The sequence below is a fragment of the Tachypleus tridentatus genome, chromosome 12, assembly GCF_004210375.1.
Source record: "Tachypleus tridentatus isolate NWPU-2018 chromosome 12, ASM421037v1, whole genome shotgun sequence".
Lineage (NCBI taxonomy): Eukaryota > Metazoa > Arthropoda > Merostomata > Xiphosura > Limulidae > Tachypleus > Tachypleus tridentatus.
Genome location: NC_134836.1, coordinates 27,131,041 through 27,146,217, shown reverse-complemented (window position 1 = coordinate 27,146,217; position 15,177 = coordinate 27,131,041). Strand labels below are relative to the sequence as shown.

General features: G+C 34.7%; 1 long non-coding RNA gene across 2 annotated transcripts in view; it reads right to left on the bottom strand.

Moving 5' to 3' along the window:
- LOC143235407 (uncharacterized) overlaps window positions 1–15,177 on the bottom strand; it is a 262,811-nt gene that overhangs the window by 169,802 nt on the left and 77,832 nt on the right. For both annotated transcript variants that reach the window (XR_013019165.1, XR_013019166.1), the window contains exon 3: window positions 14,405–14,470. This is a non-coding gene — a long non-coding RNA (uncharacterized LOC143235407). The remainder of the gene's footprint in view (window positions 1–14,404; window positions 14,471–15,177) is intronic.

Below are 15,177 nucleotides of genomic sequence, written 5' to 3'. Positions count from 1 at the left end.
CAAAGGTGAAGGCTAAAATGGCTGTCAAACTCTTACATGTGATAAAATAAACGTAGTTGGTGTAGAACCCCCTGGGGCATAAAATCCCCAAATGTTTCGTCAGAGAGGAACCATAGCTGCTTTATAGGTATTTTAAAAATGTTTTCTATATTTTGTTATAATCACTTCAAGTTCGATTTTACCAAAATGGCATTCACAGTTAGAATTGCGCATGTCTGTTTCTGTATCTGTTTGGCTAGAAGGTAAATTCACGAGTAAGAACATTATTTTCATGAGCCATATAATTCTGAGTTGTTGAAGTCATTACTGTAAAAATATAGGGCATGAATCATGAGTCCCCTGTAAAAATGTCTTTTCACTCTGACATGAAATTTGTGCTAAAAGATGAATTATGAAGTAAAATACACTAACTTGTTTACATGTTTATCAGGCCTTTTTGTTTTTGTAATAGTCATTAAGTTATGTATCTTCGGTTTAACTGTTGAAGACAGACATTTTTTCTAACATAAATTATATCACTTCATTTTCTTGTTCCTTGGAAAGAGGCATTTGTATTTATTGTAAAGTTACTAGTACCATTTACCACAGTCCATAAATTTGAACTACTGACCAGAGAGAAATCAGCCAATCAGCTGTACTTTACCGTACACGGTCGAAGTGAAAGGAATGAATGTTACTGTTATAATGCATCACAGATTCGAAACTGGGTCTTCTACAACCGTACACGGTCGAAGTGAAAGGAATGAATGTTACTGTTATAATGCATCCCATAGCTTAAAGAGTGGGGAATATTTAGCAATATTGCACAGATTCGAAACTGGATCTTCCACAACTCCGAAGAACAGAGTTCCATAGATAGAACAAACCCGCGTCCGTTAACAAGCAGAAATTACAGAATGTCATCAGTACCCTGTACTATAATAACTGGTTTTAGCAATAAGTGAGCTCTTATACACATCAATCTCTTAAATTTGTGTTTGTTTCTTATGAATCTCATGCGCTCCAGCAATCAGGCAATGCAAAGAACACGAAATGTCATACTTTTCACACTCAGATCCTGTTCTAAATATATTAAATAAATTGATTATCACAACCCACAGATAAAGACATAAATGGTACCAGTGGTATAGCACATGACATAATGTAAAAACAGCCAGGAGAAAAAGTCGACATGGCGTCATGCGCTATTACCCGCTAAACAACTACTCGCGCTAATATAGACGCTGTCCGCAGGGACAAATCTATTCATCACTAGAAACTAGCCTAGGGATAATGAGGGCTAGTAACTACACTCTAAACTGTCTGTAGGTCAAAGAAATGTCCGGATATTCTATGTTTCATAATGTACAGTAGTAGACCATCTGTCCACCACACACTAGCTGCAATGACAGAATTTATGGGAACATAAGCCTAAGGCCAGGAAGTTTTTCTTAAATCACTGTTCATGAAACAGATGGCGGTACATCCCCCTTCTCCAACACACATGAAAACCTGACTTTCTTCATCTGATTATGGATTGCATTTGGGGCGGATTGATAATGTTTTGTATACTATAAGACATTGGTATAAATTATTTTGTTTTACTCTCACCGATACCGAAAACTTAGAATCCATAACAATCAATATGGAATCAGTGGAATACTGCTCTCAAATGTAGCAGTAAAATTACACATCAAAATCAACCACCAAAGTGTTAGCTTTTATATATGGCATGAAAAAGAAATGTGAGCTTCTAAAAAAAAAAAAGACAGAAGTACAAAAGAGAACGTAATAAAAATCTTATTAAAACAAACAGTATTTTGAATATCTTTGCAAAAGTCAATCATTTAAGTATTAGTGAAACGAAATTGTGAAGAAATACTTCTTTTATCAACAGTTGTGTTGAAACCGCAAAGTCGAAACGTTGGTTATAACAAATTAAATTATTTTATATATGTCTAGAGTATAAAGGCCGTTTTTCTCAATTTTTTGTCCAAACGTTTGTTGAACACGATATTATGGTGTAGCTACCAACCATAAAAACTGTGTAAGTTGAAACACTTTCAATTATCGCTAACTTAAACTCAGTATGTTTTTCTACTATCAAATAACGTCCTTAGCCACTTTCATATAAAAAGAAATCACATATAAAATCACCTTTTAACATAAATACGTACATGAAAAGTTTAATAATAATACCACATATCTTACTGTTCACCGAAAGCTGAGCAAATGTTTTGTAATATTTTTCTTTGAAGAGGTTTTCATTTCAAACCAAGGTCACATTGTGGGCTAACTGCTGTCCCACCAGCGGACTTCTCTGAGAACACAATTATTTTTATCTGAAGAAAACATGTCTTTTTGTCTAAAGGAAACATAAAACATGACTTAAAAAATAAAACACACCTCTCAGTTTATATAAGCTTTTTAAATTCGCAATAGTCATAATTTTTGTTGCTATCTAAGATGCAAGATTCTAAGATACACGTTTTTACGGATCCATCATGACCAGTTGGTTTCACCTGAAACCGTGAGTAGTTCCATTCAGAAGGTACTGTCTATTACACTATAAGACCTCATACACACACAGAGAGAGACTCTACTTTACAACCAACACGTTGATATTCAATAAAATATTTCATATAAGGAACTGTACTTGACGCTATATATATATATATATATATATATGGTTCCTCTTTTTCCTCTGTTTTCCTTCCTTCAAAAGGAGTAGTAACGTTTTTGTATTATTTCTTATTTTTTACTAACCATAAAATAAAATTCACCAAATTCACTGTAGTTGACTTTAGAAAATTTTGCATGCTAGCATACCTTTAATCTGTAAAGTTTTTATTTTGTAACAAAGACAGACAGTTTCTCACACAGAAACGTGCATTAGATAAACAATGTAGTTAGAATGATTTACTTCGAAAGTTCGAGACTGAGTTGTTATCATTCTAAAAGCAACACATAAAAATAGGATTTAAACATGTTAACTTGGTAACATGTGAAATCGTGATTGCGAGTAGTGTTACTGTACGACCAGACAGATTTCAGTGTACATGTTGGTTGTTACTAGTGCTGTACAAATAGGCAGATGACGGTATAACACATTGGTTATGACTAGACTCATTTTATAAACAGACAGATGACAGTTTAATATCTTAGCTGTGACTAGGATTGTTGTATAAACAGGCAGACGACAGTATAACATCTTGGTTATTACTAGTGGAACTGTATAAACAGGCAGACGACAGTATAACATCTTGGTTATTACTAGTGGAACTGTATAAACAGGCAGACGACAGTTTAACATCTTGGCTGTGACTAGGGTTGTTATATAAACATGCAGATGACAGTATAACATCTTGGTTATTACTAGTGGAACTGTATAAACAGGCAGACGACAGTTTAATATCTTGGCTGTGACTAGGGTTGTTATATAAACAGGCAGACGACAGTATAACATCTTGGTTATTACTATTGGAACTGTATAAACAGGCAGACGACAGTATAACATCTTGGTTATTACTAGTGTAACTGTATAAACAGGCAGATGACAATATACATCCTTTCTGTGAGTAGTGTTGTATAAACAGAGACAAATGACAGTATAACATATTGGTTGTGACTAGTGTTGATGTATATTGAGACAGATTTCAGTATATACATCTTGATTGTGTCTAGTGTTGCTGTATAAACAGATAGATAACAATATCCATCTCAGTTGCGAGTAATGTTGCTGTAGTAATACATACACATAATTTATTCTGTGAGAGAACAATACTGATGAGTAGGAAATGTTTGACTATTGATATGTAAAAACAACCTAAAAAATTACAAATTTGTCCAATCTAGATATTTCAAAAGTAGCAACAAAAACAACTATTAGCCCAATCTGAATACGAAAATATCCTGGAATATTTTAAAACACTCAATAGAAATTAAACACAACCACTATGTTCTCTAAGCTCTAAAATTCAAACGAATATAAAACGATATATAACCTGTGTTTCATCCCTTACGATATATAACCTGTGTTTCATCCTTTACGATATATAACCTGTGTTTCATCCTTTACGATATATAACCTGTGTTTCATCCTTTATTTATCGTTGCACATTCATGAATATATCGGAATGCAGTTTTTGTGAGCTCCACAAATGAAATCTAAATTCTTGCTGTAAAAATCGTTAGATATGTTTACATAAAGTAAGTTCCACTGAAGTTACAGCAAACTTTAACTTGCACTGTTGGAACTGTTTTTATCCTAGAACTTTTCGCATTATTGGAGGTACGAACTCAACAAACAGGAAATATAAAGCGTACTTGTTGAAAACTGGGTCAGCCCTGATTCCCGACTTTAAGGTTAGGCTTAGTAATATTTATAAATAGTGGCAAGGTAATCTGGGAATGTTATACTCAACGCAAATTGTGATGTCACTATCAAAACTATGACGTCAGTGCAACACTCATCAACCAAAACAACTTGGTGAATAATAAATTGGCAAACAAAGTTTTGTTAGCATATTAAAGTTTTTTTTTTTTTTTTTTTTTTGGGGGGGGGGTATATATATACATACCTGAAGAAGACAGACCAATGTTCTGTTGAAATATGCATTACGTTTCTCGAATCTATGGAATGTCTTCAGTGGTTCAGCTTTCTATCGGTTATAAGATGGAATCAGTCACATCACGACTAATGGCAAAGCACATGTGGTAGAAAAATTTAAAATACTCAGTTAGTTAAAAGTTTCTGTGAAGCGTTCTAATTACTTATTCCTTGAAGTTGATTTAATTTTTCAATTTCTATTATTTCTTTCTTTTATAATGTTTACTGCTACGTAAACCCACCAGTAAGTAAAAAAGGATTAAATCGTAAAATGAAAGTACAAAGACATTGCACAATAAGCAATAACGAAATATGTCGATAGATTTTAATCAATTCGAAAAGAAAAAAAAAACCCATTAACATAAGGAAACCTTCATCGCAAGTAGTATAGACCTAAAAAAAGAGAAGTCCTGAGTACACAGGGGTTCCAATGTAAACTCCATAAAAGACAGTTTAGTTTTAATAACACATTTTCCATAATTCAGTTAGACAGACTACGAAAATAATACTCATTTTTTTCTATCAGGTAAGGATTTATTACAAATAGGGAGAAAAAAAAAGTTTGCTTTGATCAAATTATTATTTTGTTTACAACAATGAACATTTATTATATTCCTTGAGTCTAGGTTATGGAACAATTGATAAGACTCGCGTCGCGATTAGTCTAGAGAAAGCTATGGTCAGCGGTTGTCAACATTTTGAGCATCACAAAACGTGACCTGATTTCAACAAAAATTATGCACTGATATAAATATACGTGTAACGTTTTGTAAAAAACCTGTTCATGATGGAGGGAAATGGATATCATTTTCGGATTATATGTACAGGACTTGCCATATAATAAAAATATTTCACGGTAATTGCAAGCCTGTGATATGAAGTTGGAGTTCAACTATAGTTTCGAGTCAGCTGATGATGTTTAAATAAGTGACATATATAATGTGAGAGTTTCATACACCATTATCGTCACACCTTTATTGTATTACACAACGAAGATGCTTCTAATTTGGCAAATCTTATATCCTCGTACGAAAACAAAAAACTGACTCATATTATTCAAACAGTTTACTTTTAAAATCTTACAGCTCTTTTTACAAACAACAAAAATTATCTAACTCATATTGCTAATGGTTTAATTTCTATTGGTGTTATTCAAGCTATTTTCAGCAAATTTATAAGATACAGGGCCTGGCATGGCCAAGCATGTTAAGGCGCGCAACTCGCAATCTGAGGGCCGCGGGTTCGCAACCTCGTCGCGCCAAACATGCTCGCCCTTAGAGCCGTGGGAGCTTTATAATGTGACAGTCGATCCCACTATTCGTTGGTAAAAGAGTATCCCAAGAGTTGGCGGTGAGTGGTGATGTCTAGCTGCCTTCCCTCTAGTCTTACACTACTAAATTAGGGACGGCTAGCACAGATAGCCCTCGAGTAGCTTTGTGCGAAATTCAAAAAACAAACAATCAAATATAAAATACATGTTACTTGTAAACTGCAGAAATATTATTTCCGGTGTAAGGAACTATCTTATGATATTCATGACCAACCCATCTAGAACAGCGTTTCCCAAACCTTTCCATCCGAGGACCGATTTCATTTTGTAATTTTTCGTGAGGTCCGGTCTCCTCAAACACCTAATGGGATAACCCGCTAAAACATGGCTAAGCCTTAACATCAAGCTGGAAGCAATGGTTCTATCAGTACATCATCGATTATACAATACACAGGTGTTTTATAGTACTATTATGTAAAGAGAAATAAAATAAGTTATACTTTATTGTTATATAATCTTTATATTAACTATTTATTAATGCTCTTTTAAGAAATAACTTACTTGATAAGAAGGATGATGCTATTATTCATCACACAGCAACTATAAATCAGGAGGAAAAAAAGTTAGTTTAATCCTCAAATCTGGCTCGACATCTAATCTGTTCCTGTACTTGTTTTTTAAGAAAACTAACGTTCAGAAACCTGACTGTCATTTATGAATGTGACAAAGGGCATAAGAAATCTCACTGATAAATTTGGATACACAGGACGGCAGCTCAGTAAAAAAGTAATTAACAGACTTGACTAAATCGGTCTTTCAGTGCAACGTCACAGAACAGTTCGATAATAAAATTAATTTCTGATTCGCTGAGTTATGGTCCTTCCTCATTTTCCGTATCAACAGTAGAAAAGGTTCCTGATCCACATTTTACTGCTATCAATTGGAGGAAAATATTCCAACAACCATGATTTTAGCCCCAAAAGATGCTCTTTTATTAATGACAAAATCTAATCTGGAATATCCCCTATACATCTTGGTTTTGTAACTCTGTTAAAATAGAAAAGGACTTATAATTTCTCTTCTCAACTCGATTTATCCACAAGTTATTTTTATAGCTTTTTTATATTTTTCGTGAACTTCAAAAATATTTATGTGAGCACCTTGTAAATTTAGGTTTAAAGCATTTAAAAAGCCACAAATGTCACATAAATAGGCCACCTTAATCAACCAATATAAATTATGAAACCTGTCTATTATTTCAAATATTGCATATTTTGGTGATGGGGGATGTTGATCCAAAAACAAGATGGTTTCATTCTTCATTTCGATGAGTACTTTAAAGATATTTCCTTTTGATAACCGCCGAACGACACACATCCATGACTTTGCTAAGTTATTTAACATGAGTTAAACCTGCTTCATAGTCAATAATGAGTCTTGATAATTTCGTGAATAACATACGTTAAAGTCATTACTACTGAGACTGGCTATGAGAGCGACAAATATGTTAGAACAAAAAGTTATTTTTTAAATAAACGGAAACATCACAAACACAAACCCAACTCTTGTCGCTTTCGTACAAGACTGGTTTATTTCGACACTTTCCTCTAATAAATCACTTGTTCTTATAATACGAATTATATTACACAGACAAGGCTGTCAAGACATGGACGAAGAAGCACGTTTCTTTACTGTTGAAAAGCACTTCACTGGCTGCTAACAGAAAACATCGTGTTCGAGAACCTTCCACGACTAAACCTGAACCGGTGTTTTCCATTATGGTTATCACGGCATTTAAAGAACAAGGTTGCTTTCTTGAAACAAAAAAAATAAATAAAAAAGATGTCGAAATGAAATATCGTATAATCTCATTGTAAATATACAAACTTCTGTTAGTAGCCTGAGAAACTATTCATAATTTACACTGTTAATACACAACATTCTGTTAGTGGTCTGAGAAACTATTCATAATTTACACTTTTAATACATAACATTCTGTTAGTGGTCTGAGAAACAGGCCTGGCATGGCCAGGTGGTTAAGGCACTCGACTCTTAATCTGACGGTCGTGGGTTCGTATCCCCGTTCCACCAAACATGCCCGCCCTTTCAGCCATGGGGGTGTTATAATGTAACAGTCAATCGCACTATTCGTTGGTAAAAGAGTAGCTCAAGAGTTGGCGGTGGGTGGGATGACTAGTTGCCTTCCATCTAGTCTTACACCCCTAAATTAGAGACGGCTAGCGCAGATAACCCTAGTAAATTAAGCTTTGGGCAAAATTCATAAAAAAACAACCAAACAAACAGCTTGAGAAACTATTCATAATTTACATGGGCAGCGCGTGACCTAATGGTTAGAGTAACGAGCTGTGAATCCGAGTCTGTGGTTCGCATACCGTTATTATAAAATCATGTTTCACACTTTGGTATTGTGGATGGTTTTAAAACTGACGTTCAGTCACAGTGTGATTGAAATAACCAAAGTTGGCTGGTGGGTGCTCTTTTTTTCTAGTTGAAAATCAGGGAATCCTCGTATAGTTCTTGTGTAGCTTTGCGCGAGTATCTGAAACAGACATATCATCTTGTAGTTCTTTAGATATTTCACATTAAACAATATCACTTTATTTGAAATTCATTTCAAAATTTTCACGCGCTCGTCATTTTACTTGTCCTCAGTATGCTACAGTTTGCATTATTTTCGCAAACAAAACCGTTTCGATCCTAAAGTTTCGTCTTTGCTAATGACACAATTTCATTGCTATAGTTTCTTTCTTCTCGCTAAAAAAAGACCACTTCATTGACATACTTTCTTCTTTTCGCTAAAAAGACTATTTCGTCGAATAGTTTCTTTCTTCCTTTCGCTAACAAGGCCATTTTGTTACTATAGTTTCTTTGTCTTCTTTTCGCTAGCAAGACCGTTTCGATGCTATAGTTTTTCTGCTTCCTTTTCGCTAACGAGACCGTTACATTGGTGTAATTTCCCTGTCTTCTTTTCGCTAATAAAACCATTTCAGTGCTATAGTTTATTTGTTCTATTTTCGCTAACAAGGCCACTTCGTTGTTTCAAATTCCTCATCTTCTTCTTGTGAACAATATTGTCTTGTGTATGTACAAATAAAAAGGTCATAACTGCTTTTTGAAGTTCACAGAAGTACTGAAAACATAATGTTCTTGGACTATTAGTTTTAATTTGTTAGATTTAGACTTTACCATACAATGTCACGCTGTGTACAAACATACTTCTACGCCCCCAGTGGCAGAGCACAGATAGCCCATTGTGCAGCTTTGTGCTTAATTCTACACAAACAAACAAAATTGTATATTTCAATAAAATTAACTTCTGACAAAAGATTTTTGTTTTGAATCTCGAGGAAAGCTACACGAGGGCTATCTTCGTTGGCTATCCCTAATTTATTACTGAAATAAAAGAGTAAAGGTAGTTAGCTATCACCATTCACCGCCAACTCTTGAGCTACCCTTTTACCAATGGATAGCTGGATTAGCCGTCAAATTTTAATGCTCCTACAGCTGAAACGGCGAGCATGTATGGTAAGAACGGGATTCGAACCCGCGACCCATAAATTGCGAGTCCAGCGCTCTAACCACCTGGCCATGCCAAACTTTGAGAGAAAAGAGCCCTAAATGCAGACAAAACTACTTTAATACAAAAAATTAAGAAATGTACCTTAGAAAGGGGTTGTTTTAAAAATTCACTGTGGTATAACTATATTTGTTAAATTCAGGATGCAAAACTTTGTGTTCGATACCAGATTACCAAGTTCTGAAGACGAAACAAAGCACTATACAGTACAAGCTGAGTACACTATATGTTTGCGTTCTATAAAAAATAGAGCATGGTAAAGACAAAATTCCCTATTCTACGCTAGATTATTGTGTCATGGACATGAAAAAACAAAAAGGATGTAAAATTGTAAAACAAAATCCTTTATCTTGTCACGAAGACAACTAATACATAACTTATTGATAAATAAAATAAGAATTAAAATCAAAATGTTATCGATAGAAACAAGATTTTTAGAAAAGGTTTTAGTTGACAGTACATGAGAGGAGAGAGGGATACTGGATGGGTGACAGATGGCGCTTCCAGACGCGCAAACACTCAAGAAACCTGAGCTCTCCGCAAGAAAACTGAGAAGGCTGGATTAGGCACTCCCAAACAATAGCTTGGGTAGATATAGGTGGCGTCATAGAAGCAGTAGGGTGGTTTAGTTGAATGGCAACCATGAATAGCTGGGTGGATTGTCGTGAGAGAAAAACAAACAAACCTGGATCTTTTATCGGATAGATAGAAACAAACACCTGCAGCTGAAAACTTTTTAGACAAAAATAATAATAAAAATCAGTAATAAGTGAAATACAACAAATCTCAACAAACGATATTTTACGAATGTTTTGGAATCAAATATCTAAAACAATATGAGGGTATGCCATGTCATTATACCCACCCAAAAAAAACCACCAAAAAACAACACAATCTGAGAATATTAAAAGTAATCACAAACAAAAATAGACTGACACGAATTTGAGGATATTCCAAGTCATCATAAGCTCAAAAATAAAAGCTGATGTTATTAAACGTCGTCATCATTCAAACTACAAGCATATTATAAGTAAATATATTATCATTTAATATATATATAATCCTGTGATAACCCTAGTTAGTCCTCTTACCTTCTACAAACCGTAGTTAATTTGATATTAACACTATCTACCCAATTTAAAGCGTCGTTTTTAGAATTCATAATACAATAAAAAGGCCAATGAGTTTTGGTTTTGTTTATAAAGCAATGTTCTTAAGCAGAATTTTGTTAGATCTCTTAAGTTTTCAGAGAAATGAAAATTAAATAAGTAACTTGGTATGGTTTAGAGATTCTTATACGAGGATTGGAAATATGAGGATTCATTGTTAGCGTCCCTTTATTGAGAAAACAATAACAAAAACGCGATCTACTGTTAGGGCCGTTGGTGCGCTATAAGGCAGAGAGAGAGGGCGTGTCAAGCCCCATTATTCGGTCAGACAAGAGTTGGCGGTGGTTTTGTTAAGTATATGCCTCTAGGTTATTACTGTAAATGCAGGAACAGTTGTGACCAAATATCCCTTTTGTACCTTTGCGTAAAATTTTAAACAAACAATAATTAAAATAAGAAATAATACAGATAGGAGACCTGTGATTATTTGAATATTTTTATGTTACTTACTGTTTGTGGAATTCCCCTAGAGAAGAAAGGAAAACAGATCTTATCATAATAGATGTATGTTCATCATTCAACAATCGAGATTAATCTAGGTCCGACTTTAATTAACGGGTTGGTAACCCTCGTCATCAGAGTTCCTTGAACTACCGCTAAAAGTCAGCGGAGGGTAAAAGGTGACGCACCCTGTTACACGAAAGGAAAACAATGGCACGAAAATAAACAAACCTTATATTAAGATAATTCAAATGCTGAAAAAAAGTAAAAACTTGGTTATCCCAGACGGTTGAGTTTATTGAAGATCTAGAAAAAGTTGGGGATCTTGCTTACCATAAATAGCTAGCTAGTATTCTGAGGCCACACTTTGATTGGTTTGGTTTGTTTTTAATTTTTATCTGCGCTAACCCTCCCTATTTTAGCCGTGTAAGATTAGAGTGAAGGCAGTTAGTCATTACCACCCACCGCCTATTCTTGAGCTATTCTTTTACCAACGAATAGTGGGGTTGACAGTAAAATTATAACACCCCTAAAGGCTGAAAAAACGAACATGTTTCGTAAGACGAAAACTAGAACCCGTGACTCTCAGATTGCGAATCTAACGCCCTAAATACATAGTTACTTATGTTTAAAGTAGATAACAATGGTTTCTAGTTTGGTTATAAGGTTTCAGGTAGAAGTAATAGCAGCAGCCTTAATTAACATCAAGGTTTTACTCTGGTTATGGATCGTTAGACATACCGTATCACAGAGATGACCAAGGTTTCATTTTGCTTATGCTCTATTAAACCCACCTAAAAATCACAAATGTTGTTAACGTCGGGTTTGTGTTACCGTCCTGTTTAAATATCATCTTAGGCCTATTACACAGTTTGGGTATTTACTATGCTCAGTAACACAGTACACATTACACCTGGTAAGTTTGTGATTGAAGAGAAAAACAAAAAGTGCTGGCTAACGATAACCAGATACCAAAGAACTGGATATTCATTACAAAAACAATACAAACTCTAGTGCTGTGACCACATGACAGAGATCAGCTGGCATTCTTCAGTGAAAACCAGAGCTTAGCCCAACTTCTACAGCCGACGTCTCCAAGGCATAATACTGGAATAAGATGACCAGGAAAAGGCAGTTACAAAATTCTCTATATAAAAGATAGCAGATTGACTGAAGCAAAAGAATAAAAGCAAAGGTGACAAAACAAAGTGTGGCAAGAATGATACGTCGGAGTAAAAATGGAAATGAAAGGGAAACACCCTAGATAATCGAATCAGACTTTTACGTGTAATCCTGAAACACGCTACTCCATGCAGCCACAGCTGGATATGTTCTATTCAAGGGTGATATCCTTTGTATAGAAAAATAAAAATATATATATATATTTTTTTTTTACAAACCTTGTTGGCTCGTATAAAATTCGCTCATTCAGATGAATCAACAAAAATCAACACGCGGAACAAAGTGTATCAGGATAATTATCATTCTCCAGTTATTTACATTTACAATATCACACATGATATCCTTGTTTCATGTGGCCAGTGTTGGCCGTTCTTATACATAACAAACATTACCACTACTACATATGGTCAATATTCATTGTTTTACCTGTGTTCAATATTCATAGATGTTCTAGATGGTTAGTATTCATTATTGTTAAATGTAATTGACACTCACCATTGTTAGATGCTGCAAATAGTTTTTTAACACTTCCTTCATCTTGTACAATAAAGGTGCCGACATGTATAAACAGAAATAGTCATTCTACTTCAGTGTGTTACAAATTTTACATCATGCACTAAAAACAATGTAAAATAAATGGATGAAAAAGGACAAAAATTTTCTACATAACCATTTGTTTTATATCAGACCGGAAACGGCGTCATGCCAATCCTGGAGGCTAAAATACTGAGTCTAACATGCAACGGAAGTTCGTTTATCCCTAGGGGGCCAGGTACAATCTCTAGACGGAGGGTGAAATTAGCACAGCTTGGATACGGGCATCAACACCTAGTGACCTTGAGGTGGACAGCTGAATCCTGGCAAAGTAATTATCCATAAAAGGAATTCTTTAGTTCACATAGCTTAATCCGTTAGTTAAGCCCCCCCCCCCGGTAAAACATAATTTCACTCTTCAAAGTAGTTTAAAACAAATCGAGTTTAACGTTCAACACTGACCTTTACACAACACAACTACACTATATCGCTCTGTCAGACAAATATCAGTTTTAATTGTGAGAACTTTGTTGTCTCTTCCAACACTTATACACTACCTCAAACTAGTATTTCGAGTGACAAATGAGAATCAAAGACAGATTGTGATAATTCAACTAGTAGCATCAATGCTACACATTCTTTCAATCGTATATAAATATAGGTTCGCTGTGGTGACAACTCAAAACACCACTCGTTTCATACAAACTACACTAATACATGAAGCCTAGTCTAGTTTTTTTGGACTTACCGTTGTCTAGGGTTGTTGTAGTTGTTTTGAATTAAGCACAAAGCTACACAATGGGCTATCTGTGCTCTGCCCACCACGGGTATCGAAACCCAGATTTTAGCATTGTAAGTCCGCAGACATACCGCTGAGCCACTGGGGGACCTTGTCTAAGGTTACTAGTGAGTGGTGGATTTTTCCCAAAACACGATAACAAATGACAAAATTTAGGTTCATATCTATTTTTAGGGCAAATATGCAAATGACAAATTAATCATTCTTGGAACTTGGATACACTGGTTTGAACACGCATACGCAAACAGCAAATCTTATATTATTTTTTAACCATGATAAACAATAAAACGTTTATTCATTGTATCTCTGACTGGAACAAAAAGAAGCATTTTACTCTACCAGTTTGAGTCTGATGAAGAGAGATAAGCCTTTCGAAAGTGCACGGTTATAAGGTTTACTTATTTTGTCTTCTAAACAATTACTGATAAACATAGATTACCTCATAAATAATAATTTAAAAAGAAGATATTTTCGGCCAGTAAGTCGCATACAACACAAATGTAAAACGTGGAGACTAGGGCGCCCCTTCCCTCAAATACATAAATCTGTTATGTAATTTACATTCCGATAAACTTACATAGATACTGAAGGTATCCTATAAAGGCAATTGTGGTTGTTGCGCAATATTTATACTTCAGAAAAATTATTTACTTTTTACTGAAGTCAAACATTTGATGGGCTGGAATGTTACATTTAAGTGCTATATTCGCACGTTTGTGTGTTAAAAAACGTGGATGTAAACTAGACAAAAAGTAATAACAAAGGAATCACATGATTTTCGCTTAAAATGACAACTGACTAGTCTTAAATGACTTCGGAATACCTGTTTTTTTTGTCATCATTTCGTAAACAAGAACCCAATACGCAGGTGTTGGTAAAGTACGTCTTTCTGAAAAATAAAATGCCACACAAGTCAATACTGTTGATACTATAAAAGATATTAAACACGTACGTTGTGTAACTGGGAAGAAGTCCAGACAGGTTAGTTAACTGAGACACAGTACTTACTTTCAAAAAAATCTAAGGTAAAGTACAGGGTGGCCCGTAAGTCCCTACCCATCCATATATCTTATGTATCCAGTGTATCTGTGTACTGTCCCTCATTGTCGTTGCATAATATTATGCGACGTCATGTTCTGTGAGACATTTTCCTCAACATAGCAGGGGTTATTGTACCAAATGCCGTGGTAACAGCTGCCTTCAACTCATCATTAGTATTATTGAATATAACATAATAACATATGGATGGATAGGGACTTACGGGCCACCCTGTATATAACTAGGACTAAGAACCTGTATATGACCAGCACAGTTTTTAAACAAAAACGGTAAAAATAAAGTTCTAACGCTACCTGTCTAATTTAAGAGAAATAATTAATCTTACCCTTATACAATGATCTATATCAGTCTTTAAGATTTTGTACACATAAATACACCACTGTACGCCATCATTTAAGAATCATTAACATAAAACATGATTAATTACATCATTGTACGCTAAAATGTAAGAATCATTAACAAAACATGACTAATTAGACCATTGCACTATCATGTAAGAATCATTAACAAAACATCATTGAGAAGAGTAATTAGTGA